We start from the raw sequence: 11,095 nt of genomic DNA, 5'->3' as shown, positions 1-11,095 counted from the left end.
CTTCTAAATTGGCTCTGCCTTCTTACAGAGTTGCCGGTTTATTAACCCTTTATGGTATTTCAGGGACACGCATTGGTCACCTGGGGTCAGATGTGCGGAAGAAACTGAAAGCCGCCTATACATTGGTTGAACAATTGTATACTGGTGCCCAGCGGATCATCTGTACCGCATCCCATAACAAACCGGCGCCCACTTTGATTCAAGACACTCTGATGAAACTGTCGGTGCTTCCTGCCCGGGTTGAAGAGCTGAAGAAATCTGCTGCTCGAACTGGTGCGATTAATGCCTTAATCCGGGCAAAAGCCTGGGTGCCGGGTTTTGATCCTATTGAAGCGGCTCAGGGCTATCCCAGCTTGAAGGAAGACGGGTCAGAATTTGGTGAAGCGGATCTGCGAGCAATAAACCGGGAGGTACGTCCGCTAGCTTGTCAATTGGCTGAAGAAGCAGACTTGTCTCATTATCAAGCCCAATATGACAATCAGAACAAGCGAATAGCTGCACCAATCCATGAATCGGAAAATCTGATCCCTCCAATCCGTAAGCATACTTACGCTCCCGATATTGACCCGTCATTGCTGATCCATGATGAAGCTGTTTTTCAAGCATTAATGGGAATCGACTGGACAACTGTTGATTTCCAGCCATTAGGTAGAGAAACGGAGGCTGAAGCAGCGCAGGATGACCCACAACCATCAGGCCAGGCTGGTGACCAAGCTTGAACCGGAAGCCGGTTTTAAAACTGCCTCTCCTTTGCAAAAGACAATGATATTATTATGGGCACTGTGTTGCCTTGTAATAGGCTAGCTGATACTTTAGATGTTGATATGCCTTCATGCATAATTTGTTCTTCCTGTGGTGATGAATTTTCCAAAGCGCTTTCTGCAATAAGAAACTCTTCAAGTGCCACCGCGGTTGTACCATCAGGCGGAATATGATGTCTGCATATATGAAGTCAAAACATCAAAAAAAATTAAGTATATAACCCAACTTTTGAGATACATAATACCTGCCATTGTTGAGCGTGAAGTTGGCGTGGCCAATCTTGAAGTGGAGTTTTGCAAACCCACATTGTTGGAGGAGATAACAGCTCCTGTATATATATGACGCTGGTTTACCATGTAAACCATGCCGGGTTATAATAAACACCGTGTTACTCCATAAGAGGATGTTAACAATAAGGATCAAACCGGGCAAATAGTCTCCGGATTGACGTGAACTGTGTTCTGTCAATGGATTGGTTGAAAAAACTTTGTCGGTTTAAAAAGAACGCAATAAAAAAGAAAAAAGTATCTTGCAAAGAAAAGTGCGAAGCAAAAGCAATGAGAAAACCGTTTGCAAAAAAGGTTTATTTGAGCTGATCAAATGGCGTTACCATGGCCGAACACGACCAAGCTCCCGTTAGGTGTAACTATGGTTCTAGTCAGCCAGGTCCCCAAATGAAACCGTGGCATTTATGCCGACCAAGTGGCATGGCGATGGTTCGGGTTCGACCAAGCCCCCAAGTGATTCTGTGGCCTTAGGCCGATCAAGAGGCATGAGTGGTTCAGACATGACCAAGTCCCCAAGTGATCTGGTGGCTCTCGCCTATCAAGAGGTATGGTATTGGTTCGGACACGACCAAACCTCCAAGTGATATAACACGATGCTTTTAGAAAAGCGAACTCAAGGGGTAAACCGAAGGCCGCTTTAGAACAACTCCGTGTAACCACACATGATGTAAAAGAACAGATACCCCGCTTTAGCTGAGGTTCCCGTTTATTATAGTTAATCATAATATATACATCGTTGTAATATGTACATAGGTAGAACCAATGGCTCAGGTATAATAAGGCCGAAGATGAGCTATGTTCCACGGCCTGTTGGTTTCCTCCTCTGATGTACGTGAGTCCTTATGCTCTCGAATATCGATCAGATAGTATGACCCGTTGTGCAGATTCTTGCTGACCACGAAAGGCCCCTCCCAAGGTGGGGATAACTTATGCATATCAGTCTGATCTTGGATGAGCCGAAGCACCAAATCTCCTTCCTGGAAGGTTCTGGTTCTGACTCGGTGACTGTGATAACGACGAAGATCCTGTTGATAAATCGCCGATCGGGCGGCCGCTATGTCACGCTCTTCATCCAACCGGTCCAAAGCATCTTGTCGTGTTGTCTCGTTATCCGCTTCAATATAAGCCGTCACACGAGGTGAATCATGATGGATATCACTGGGGAGAACTGCCTCCGCTCCATAAACCATGAAGAACGGTGTGTATCATGTTGACCTGTTGGGTGTTGTATTGATGCTCCATAACACAGATGGTAATTCTTCTACCCAACAACCTGGCGTTCTCTGCAAAGGAACCATGAGCCGGGGCTTGATGCCTCTCAAGATCTCTTGATTAGCTCTTTCTGCTTGACCATTGGACTGTGGGTGTGCCACTGATGAAACGTCGAGCCGGATGTGCTCCCGTTCGCAGAACTCCTTCATGGCACCTTTGAACAAATTGGTACCATTATCTGTGATGATACTACGTGGAAAGCCAAACCAGAAAATCACCTTTTTAATGAACTGAACTACCGTGGCCGCATCACACTTGCTAACAGGTTCTGCCTCCACCCATTTTGTAAACTTGTCAACCACCACCAGGAGGTGGGTTTTCTTATCTTTGGACCTTTTGAAAGGCCCAACCATATCCAGCCCCCAAGTCGCAAACGACCAAGTAATTGGAATCATTCTCAATTCTTGAGCCGGTACATGAGCACGTCTTGAGAACTTTTGGCAACCATCACATCGTCTGAACAGATCCTCCGCATCAGCATGAGCAGTTAACCAATAGAAGCCATGGCGAAACGCTTTAGCTACCAGAGATTTTGAACTGGTGTGGTGACCACAATCTCCTTCATGGATCTCACGCAAAATTTCACGGCCTTCTTCAGGAGACACACAGCGTTGAAATGCTCCTGACACGCTGCAATGATGCAACTCGCCGTTGATAATAGTCATGGACTTGGATCGCCGGATTATCTGTCGGGCCAGAATCTCATCCTCTGGTAACTCGCCCCGGTTCTTGTACGCCAGGTAAGGAAGCGTCCAATCCGGAATAACATGAAGAGCTGCCACCAATTGAGCCTCCGGATCAGGAATAGCCAAATCCGCTTCACTGGGGATCTTGACCGACAGGTTGTGCAGCACATCCAGAAAAACATTGGGCGGAACCGGTTTGCGCTGAGAGCCCAGCCGGCTCAAGGCGTCCGCCGCTTCATTTTTCCGCCGGTCCACATGGTCCACCTGATAGCCTTTGAAATGACCTGCGACAATGTCCACCTCACGATGATATGCTGCCATGAGTGGGTCCTTGGAGTCCCAAGTGCCAGACACTTGCTGAGCCACGAGGTCCGAGTCACCGATGCACTTAACTCGACTTAGATTCATCTCCTTAGCCATCCGGAGACCATGGAGCAAGGCTTCATACTCAGCTGCATTGTTAGTACAAGGGAACATTAAATGGAGAACATAACAAAACTTATCACCTCGTGGGGAAGTTAATACGACTCTAGCCCCCGAGCCTTCCAGTTGCCTGGATCCGTCAAAATGGATGGTCCAATATGTGTGATCCGGCTTTTCTTCAGGTGCTTGCATCTCCATCCAATCATTGATAAAATCAACCAGTGCTTGAGACTTGATCGCCGTCCGAGGCACATACTTCAAATCGTGCGGCCCAAGCTCTATAGCCCACTTGGCAATTCGGCCAGTTGCTTCCCGGTTCTGGATGATATCCCCCAAAGGAGCAGAACTGACCACCGTAATTAGATGCCCTTGGAAGTATTGTTTAAGCTTCCGGCTTGCCATGAAAACTCCATACACCAGCTTCTGCCAATGCGGATACCTTTGCTTGGACTCAATGAGCACCTCGCTGATATAATAGACCGGACATTGAACCGGATGCTCCTTACCTGCCTCCTTTCGCTCCACCACAATAGCCACGCTGACCACCCGAGCATTAGCAGCAACATATAGCAGTAATGACTCCTTGTCAATGGGAGCGGCGAGCATAGGCGGATTGGCCAATTGCCACTTTAAGTCCTCAAACGCTTCATCGGCAGCAAAACTCTAGACAAACTGATCCGTCTTCTTCAACATCTGATACAAAGGGATTGCCTTCTCACCTAGACGACTGATAAACCGGCTTAACGCGGCAATCCGGCCTGCCAGACGTTGAACATCATTGATACACTTCGGTTTAACGAGGGAGGTGATGGCTATGATCTTCTCCGGATTAGCCTCAATTCCCCTATTGGACACCAGGAAGCCTAATAATTTTCCCGCCGGTACACCGAAGACGCATTTGTCCGGATTAAGCATCATCTTGTATGTCCTCAGGTTATCAAAAGTTTCCTTTAAATCACCAATCAGAGTCTCCTTCTCCCTGGATTTAACCATGATATCATCCACGTAGGCGTGTACATTATGGCCAATCTATTTGTGTAGACAATTTTGCACACAACGTTGATAAGTTGCCTGAGCACTCTTGAGCCCAAAGGGCATAGACACATAGCAGAAGGCTCCAAAGGGAGTTATGAATGCCGTTTTCTCCTGGTCCTTAACTGCCATTTTGATCTGATGATAGCCAGAATATGCATCCAAAAAACTTAAACGCTCACAACCCACCGTAGCATCAATAATTTGATCAATACGGGGGAGGGAAAAAGGATCTGCTGGACAAGCTTTATTAAGATCTGTGTAATCCACACACATGCGCCAGGTGCCGTTTTTCTTAAGGACCAGCACCGGATTAGCAAGCCACTCAGGGTGAAAAACTTCAACAATAAAACCAGCTGCTAAGAGCCTGGCTACCTCTTCTCCAATTGCCTTGCGTCTTTCTTCGTTAAACCGGCGGAGGAACTGTTTCACCGGTTTGTATTTAGGATCCACATTAAGGGTGTGCTCAGCGAGTTGCCTCGGTACACCTGGCATGTCAGAGGGCTTCCATGCAAAAATGTCCCGATTCTCACGGATGAACTCGATGAGCGCGCTTTCCTATTTCGGATCCAAATTAGCACTAATGCTGAACTGCTTGAACGAATCGCCAGGTACAAAGTCAACAAGCTTAGTTTCTACTGTTGATTTGAACTTCAGGGCCGGATCATGCTCCATAGTTGGCTTCTTTAATGGAGTCATGTCCGCCGGATCAACATTGTCCTTATAATACTTCAGCTCCTCGATGGCACAAACTGACTCTGCATAGGCCGCATCACCTTCCTCGCACTCCAGAGCGATTTTGTGGCTTCCGTGAACCGTTATTGTCCCCTTGTGACCCGGCATCTTGAGCTGCAAATACACATAACAGGGTCGTGCCATAAACTTGGCGTAGGCCGGTCGCCCAAATAGGGCGTGATATGGACTTTGGATTTTCACTACTTCAAACATCAATGTCTCCGACCTGGAATCATGATCATCCCCAAAGGCCACTTCCAGAGCTATCTTACCAATAGGATATGCTGATCTGCCAGGTACCACACCGTGGAACACCGTATTAGATGGTTTAAGATTTTTGTCTGTCAGACCCATACGACGGAAGGTCTCATAGTACAAGATATTAATGCTGCTACCTCCATCCATGAGAACCTTGGTGAACTTGTAACCTCCCACCTGAGGCGCCACCACCAGAGCCAACTGAACCAGATTATCGACCTGGGGAGGGTGATCCTCTCTGCTCCATATGATTGGCTGTTCAGACCAACGTAGATAACGGGGTATGGCCGGTTCAACAGAGTTGACCGCCCGCCTCTGAACCTTCCGGTCTCGCTTGTCCAAGCTAGTGGTGAAGACATGATACTGCCCACTACTCAACTGCTTTGGGTTGCTCTAGTAACCTGACTGTTGCTGCTGTTGGTTGTAACCATCCTGGTTGTTCTGACTATTTTGACCATTATGTCCGCCCGGATTACCATTAAATCCTGAACCGGAACTTCCTCCACCGTAACCCGGCCCGGATCCTGAGCCACCGCCAGATTCGTGATCATACCGGAAATTATTAGAAGGCCATTGTCTTGGGCATTAGTATTAGCCACAAAGTCCATGTTACCATCCGCTTTACGCTTGCCTCCACCACCATTGCCTGCCCAGTGATGCTGCTGACCTTTGGAGTTGCTGTTCTTCTTTCCCTTCCCTGTCTTGTCATCATCAGATTCGGGATCCTTGGTACTATCAGAATCAGCATATTTCACCAAAGCGGCCATGAGGGTCCCCATGTCAGTGCAATGACGCTTCATCCGTCCCAACTTCAGCTTCAGGGGCCCAAACCGGCAGTTGCCTTCTAGGGTTAATACTGCGGCGTCAGTGTTGATGCGGTCTGATGAGTGCAACACTTGTGAAACCCGGTGCACCCAATGAGTCATTGACTCTCCTTCCTTCTGGACGCATGCAGCTAAGTCCACTATCGACATAGGCTGTTTACATGTATCCTTGAAATTGCTGATAAACCGGGCTCGCAATTGGGCCCATGAACTGATATAATTAGCCGGCAAGCTTTTTAACCAAGTACGGGCCGTTCCTTCAAGCATCATGGTGAAGTATTTCGCACACGCCGCGTCATCCACATCAAGCATCTCCATGGCCATCTCATAGCTCTCCACCCATGTCTCCGAAGGCTGATCCGCCGTGTAATTTGGTACCTTGCGCGGGCCCTTGAAATCCTTGGGCAGGCGCACATTGCGTAAAGCGGGGATAAGGCAAGGCACTCCCAAAGAACTAGAAGTAACACCAGGTTTGATCGAGATGGTTGGACGAACCGGCGTGAGCTGCCAAGCCTGATGTTGTGTGGCTAACTCAGCCTCTCTGTGCGCTCGGGCCCGGTTCACCACCTCCTGAGCGTTATCAGCACCACCCGTCGGGTTGTTGCCATGGTGTGCTCCACATCGTTCATTACTCGACACTGCCGGTTCATCCATATGTCTGCTATAGCTCCGGCTTGGACGGGGGGTTGAGTGGATCCGGTCGCGGCTGTACGAGTATGCTTCTTGTTGGACCAAAGCTGTCCTCAGAAGCTCCTTGACCCGTCGGGTCTCTACTGCCTGCGGCGAATCACCTTCAATTGGAATAGCCTCCAGCCGTGCAGCAGCGGCAACGAGATTGTCCATCGGGTTGGGGTAGTGACCCGGAGGTGTTAAAACAGCCTGAGGTATAACGGTGTTTTGACGAGGCGGGTCCATCTGACGACGCTGAACCGGTGACCCGGTCCCGGGAGCTTCCGCCCGGTTTCCCTCCAGCGGATTGCCGGTTCCTACTCCTGGAGTGTTGAAAAGGTCTCTGGCTTCAAAAACCGGAGGCAAACGGGATCGGTACTTCCTCCTCATGACTTCCTGCGACGCATTCTGGTCCAACATGAGCCTGTAGACTTGTGCGTCTAAAGCGGCCCGCTCCGTGGCCATCCTGGAGTCCTCAGCTGCCAGATCTGCCTTGGCCTGGGTGATCTGTTCCTTCACTTTTACAATCTCGGCGTTGTGAACGCCCTGATCCACCGGATTAGCCTCCGTCATTAGCACAGCCAATGCATCAAACAGCTCTGATAGAACTTGAGCCGGCGGGCGCACAGGGCCTCCTGCCCCGGCAGCCGTCGCTGCTACTGAACCGGAGGTTGTTGCTGCAGCGGTCGAAGAATGAAGCGCTGCCTGTGTGCCAGTCATGAATATTCCAACCCGGTTGGGCAGATCAGAGGGGTCCGGAATGCTGTCGCCATCAGAACAGCCCCCAATCCGGCCGTCTTGTAGCTGATAAAGAGATTCGGTTTCTCTGGTCGATGACTCGTCATCGGAACAAACGACAGTATCGCCGCGAGATTCCGATTCATCCTCATAACTTCCTCCGTGGATGACTCCCACGAAGGCATGCTTCATGGCCGGTTTAACCCGGGCGGATCGCGCACGCTGAGCCGTCTCGACGAGGTCAGTGCAGATGTCCGGCTCAGGGCCCGGTTCACCGATCTTGCTAATGAAAACGTGAATGCCTCCAAAGGGGACCCGGTACCCGTACTCAATTGAGCCGGCCTCGGGGCCCAGCCTGCGTCGTCGATGTAGAACTTGCCGCGACGACTCTTAGTCATCCGGCCTACCGCGTAGCCCTCGAGTCCTTCAAAGTGGCCCTCCAAGAACCGGAAACCATCGTGCGATAGCCCCACAGTGGGCGCCAACTGTCGTGGTTTTGTCACGACAGCTGTCCTAGAGAAAGGACTTAGTCGTGGAGCCATCACGACGGGTTAGCTTGAAGGGGTTAAAGCGGACACAGGGACGCAAGAGAGTTTATACTAGTTCGGCCCCTTCAATGAAAGTAAAAGCCTATGTCTAGTTGTGATGGAATTGATGGAGTTTCGATGACTAGGGAGCAAACAAGTTTCGCCTATGTCTCGAGTTGTTGTCTGTTGTCCCTGAACCGCCGCCGGGTCGTCCCCTTATATACACGGGTGACTCCCGTCGGTTTACAGAGTCCCAATACCGGCTCATAGGTGTGTCCGGTTTGGTCTCTACTTATTCCTAACTTACAATACAAGTTGACTACTAATGCCGGTTTACGGCTACAGGCCTTGACCCGACCATGGGCCTTGAGCCCTCATCTGTCTTCTTGGGCTTTAACTGCTGACGAAGTTAACCCGGCCCAGATAGGCCGGTTTACGCCCAGTAGTAATATCCCCAACACCTTGTGTCGAATCAATAAATTTGGGTTGAATACTCTACCCTCGAAAACTGTTGCAATCCCCTATACTTGTGGGTTATCAAGACTATTTTCTGGCGCTGTTGCCGGGGAGTATAGCTCTATTCTTTGAGTCACTTGGGATTTATATCTGCTTATCATTATAAAGAACTTGAAAGACGCGAAAACAAAAATTTATCCCTCAACTACGAGGGGAGGTAAGGAACTGCCTTCTAGCTCTGCACTTGATTCACCTTCTGTTTTGAGTAAGCTTGCGACACCTACACCACACCTACACCTGCTATTCATTCTGATATGTTGCATGTTATTGATGATGCCACTTCTGCTATGCATGATACTTATGATGAAACTACTTCTATGCTTGATACTATTGTGCCACTTGGTGAATTTCTTGATGAACAACTTGCTAGGGCTAGAGAGAATGAAATTATTGAAACTGATAATATTGATGAAAGTGATGATGAAGACTCTCCCCCTAGATATGAATTACCTATTGTTCCTGAAGGATATGTTATGGATGAAGAAACTGCTAGAGATTTTCTTGCTTGCAATGATAGGAGTGATCTTAAGAAATTATTAGCTAAGCTGAAACAAAAAACTCTGAATGCTAGAATGAAATATGATCCTGCTTATGCTACTTCACCTATCTTTGTTACTGATAAGGAGTATGATTTCTCTGTTGATCCTGAGATAATTACTTTGGTTGAATCTGATCCTTTCTATGACTATGAATCTGAAACTGTTGTGGCACATTTTACTAAATTAAATGATATAGCCACCCTGTTCACTAATGATGAGAAAACTCGCTATTATTATATCCTTAAAATATTTCCGTTCTCATTAAAGGGTGATGCTAAGATATGGTTTAATTCTCTTGATCCTGGTTGTGTGCATAGTCCCCAGGATATGATTTATTACTTCTCTGCTAAATATTTCCCCGCTCATAAGAAACTAGCTGCTTTAAGGGAAATATATAATTTTGTACAAATTGAAGAAGAGAGTCTCCCACAAGCTTGGGGGAGGCTTCTCCAATTACTTAATGCTTTGCCTGATCATCCTCTCAGGAAAAATGAAATACTTGATATCTTTTATAATGGACTAACCGATGCTTCCAGAGACCACCTGGATAGTTGTGCTGGTTGTGTTTTCAGGGAAAGAACACCGGATGAAGCTGAAGTTCTGTTGAATAATATGTTGACTAATGAAAATAATTGGACACTTCCTGATCCAATTCCTGAACCAACTCCTAAGCCAACTCCGAAGAAGAGGGGTATTCTATTTCTCAGTCCTGAAGATATGCAAGAGGCAAAGAAATCTATGAAAGAAAAAGGCATTAAAGCTGAAAATGTTAAGAATTTACCTCCTATTGAAGAAATACATGGTCTTAATTTACCGCCTGTTGAAGAAGTACATGGTCTTGATAACCCGACACAGGTAGTAAAGGTAAATTCTCTCTATAGATATGATAAAGTTGAAATCCCATTCACTAAGTTTGCTAGCCCATGCTTGGATGAGTTTGATGACTTTATGGTTAAACAATAAAACTTCAATGCTTATTTTGGTAGAGAATTAAAATGCAATGCTGATATGCTTGAACACTTGGGTGATCATATGCCTAATGTTAAAGGTGAACTTAAACTTATTAGTAAACATGCTTCTACGGTTACCACTCAAGTAGAACAAGTACTTAAAGCTCGAAATGATTTGCTCAATGAATTAAATAGTAAGAAAAATGATAATGTTGTTAGAGTTATGACTAGAGGTGGTAAAATGACTCAGGAACCTTTGTATACTAAGGGCCATCCTAAGAGAATTGAGCAATATTTTCAGAGAAATATTATTGATGCACCTAGTCCTTCTAAGAGGAAGAAAAAGAAAAATGATAGGACTTTGCATGCTTCTAGTGAACCTGTTATTGACACACCTGAGAATCCCAACGATATTTCTATTTCTGATGCTGAAACACAATCTGGTAATGAACATGAACTTAGTAATAATGTTAATGATGATGTTCATGTTGATGCTCAACCTAGTAATGATAATGATGTAGAGATTGAACCTGTTGTTGATCTTGATAACCCACAATCAAAGAATCAAGGTTATGATAAGAGAGACTTTGTTGCTAGGAAGCACGGTAAGGAAAGAGAACCATGGGTTCAGAAACCCATGCCTTTTCCTCCTAAACCATCCAATAAAAAGGATGATGAGGATTTTGAGCACTTTGCTGAAATGATTAGACCTATCTTCTTGCGTATGCGTTTGACTGATATGCTCAAAATGAATCCTTATGCTAAGTATATGAAAGAAATTGTTACAAATAAAAGAAAGATACCGGAAGCTGAAATTTCCACCATGCTTGCTAATTATACTTTTAAGGGTGGAATACCTAAGAAACTAGGAGATCCA

Source organism: Triticum urartu, chromosome 7A (assembly GCF_056163025.1).
Source record: "Triticum urartu cultivar PI428250 chromosome 7A, HENAU_Tu73, whole genome shotgun sequence".
Lineage (NCBI taxonomy): Eukaryota > Viridiplantae > Streptophyta > Magnoliopsida > Poales > Poaceae > Triticum > Triticum urartu.
Note: the sequence above shows the minus strand (reverse complement) of the source record.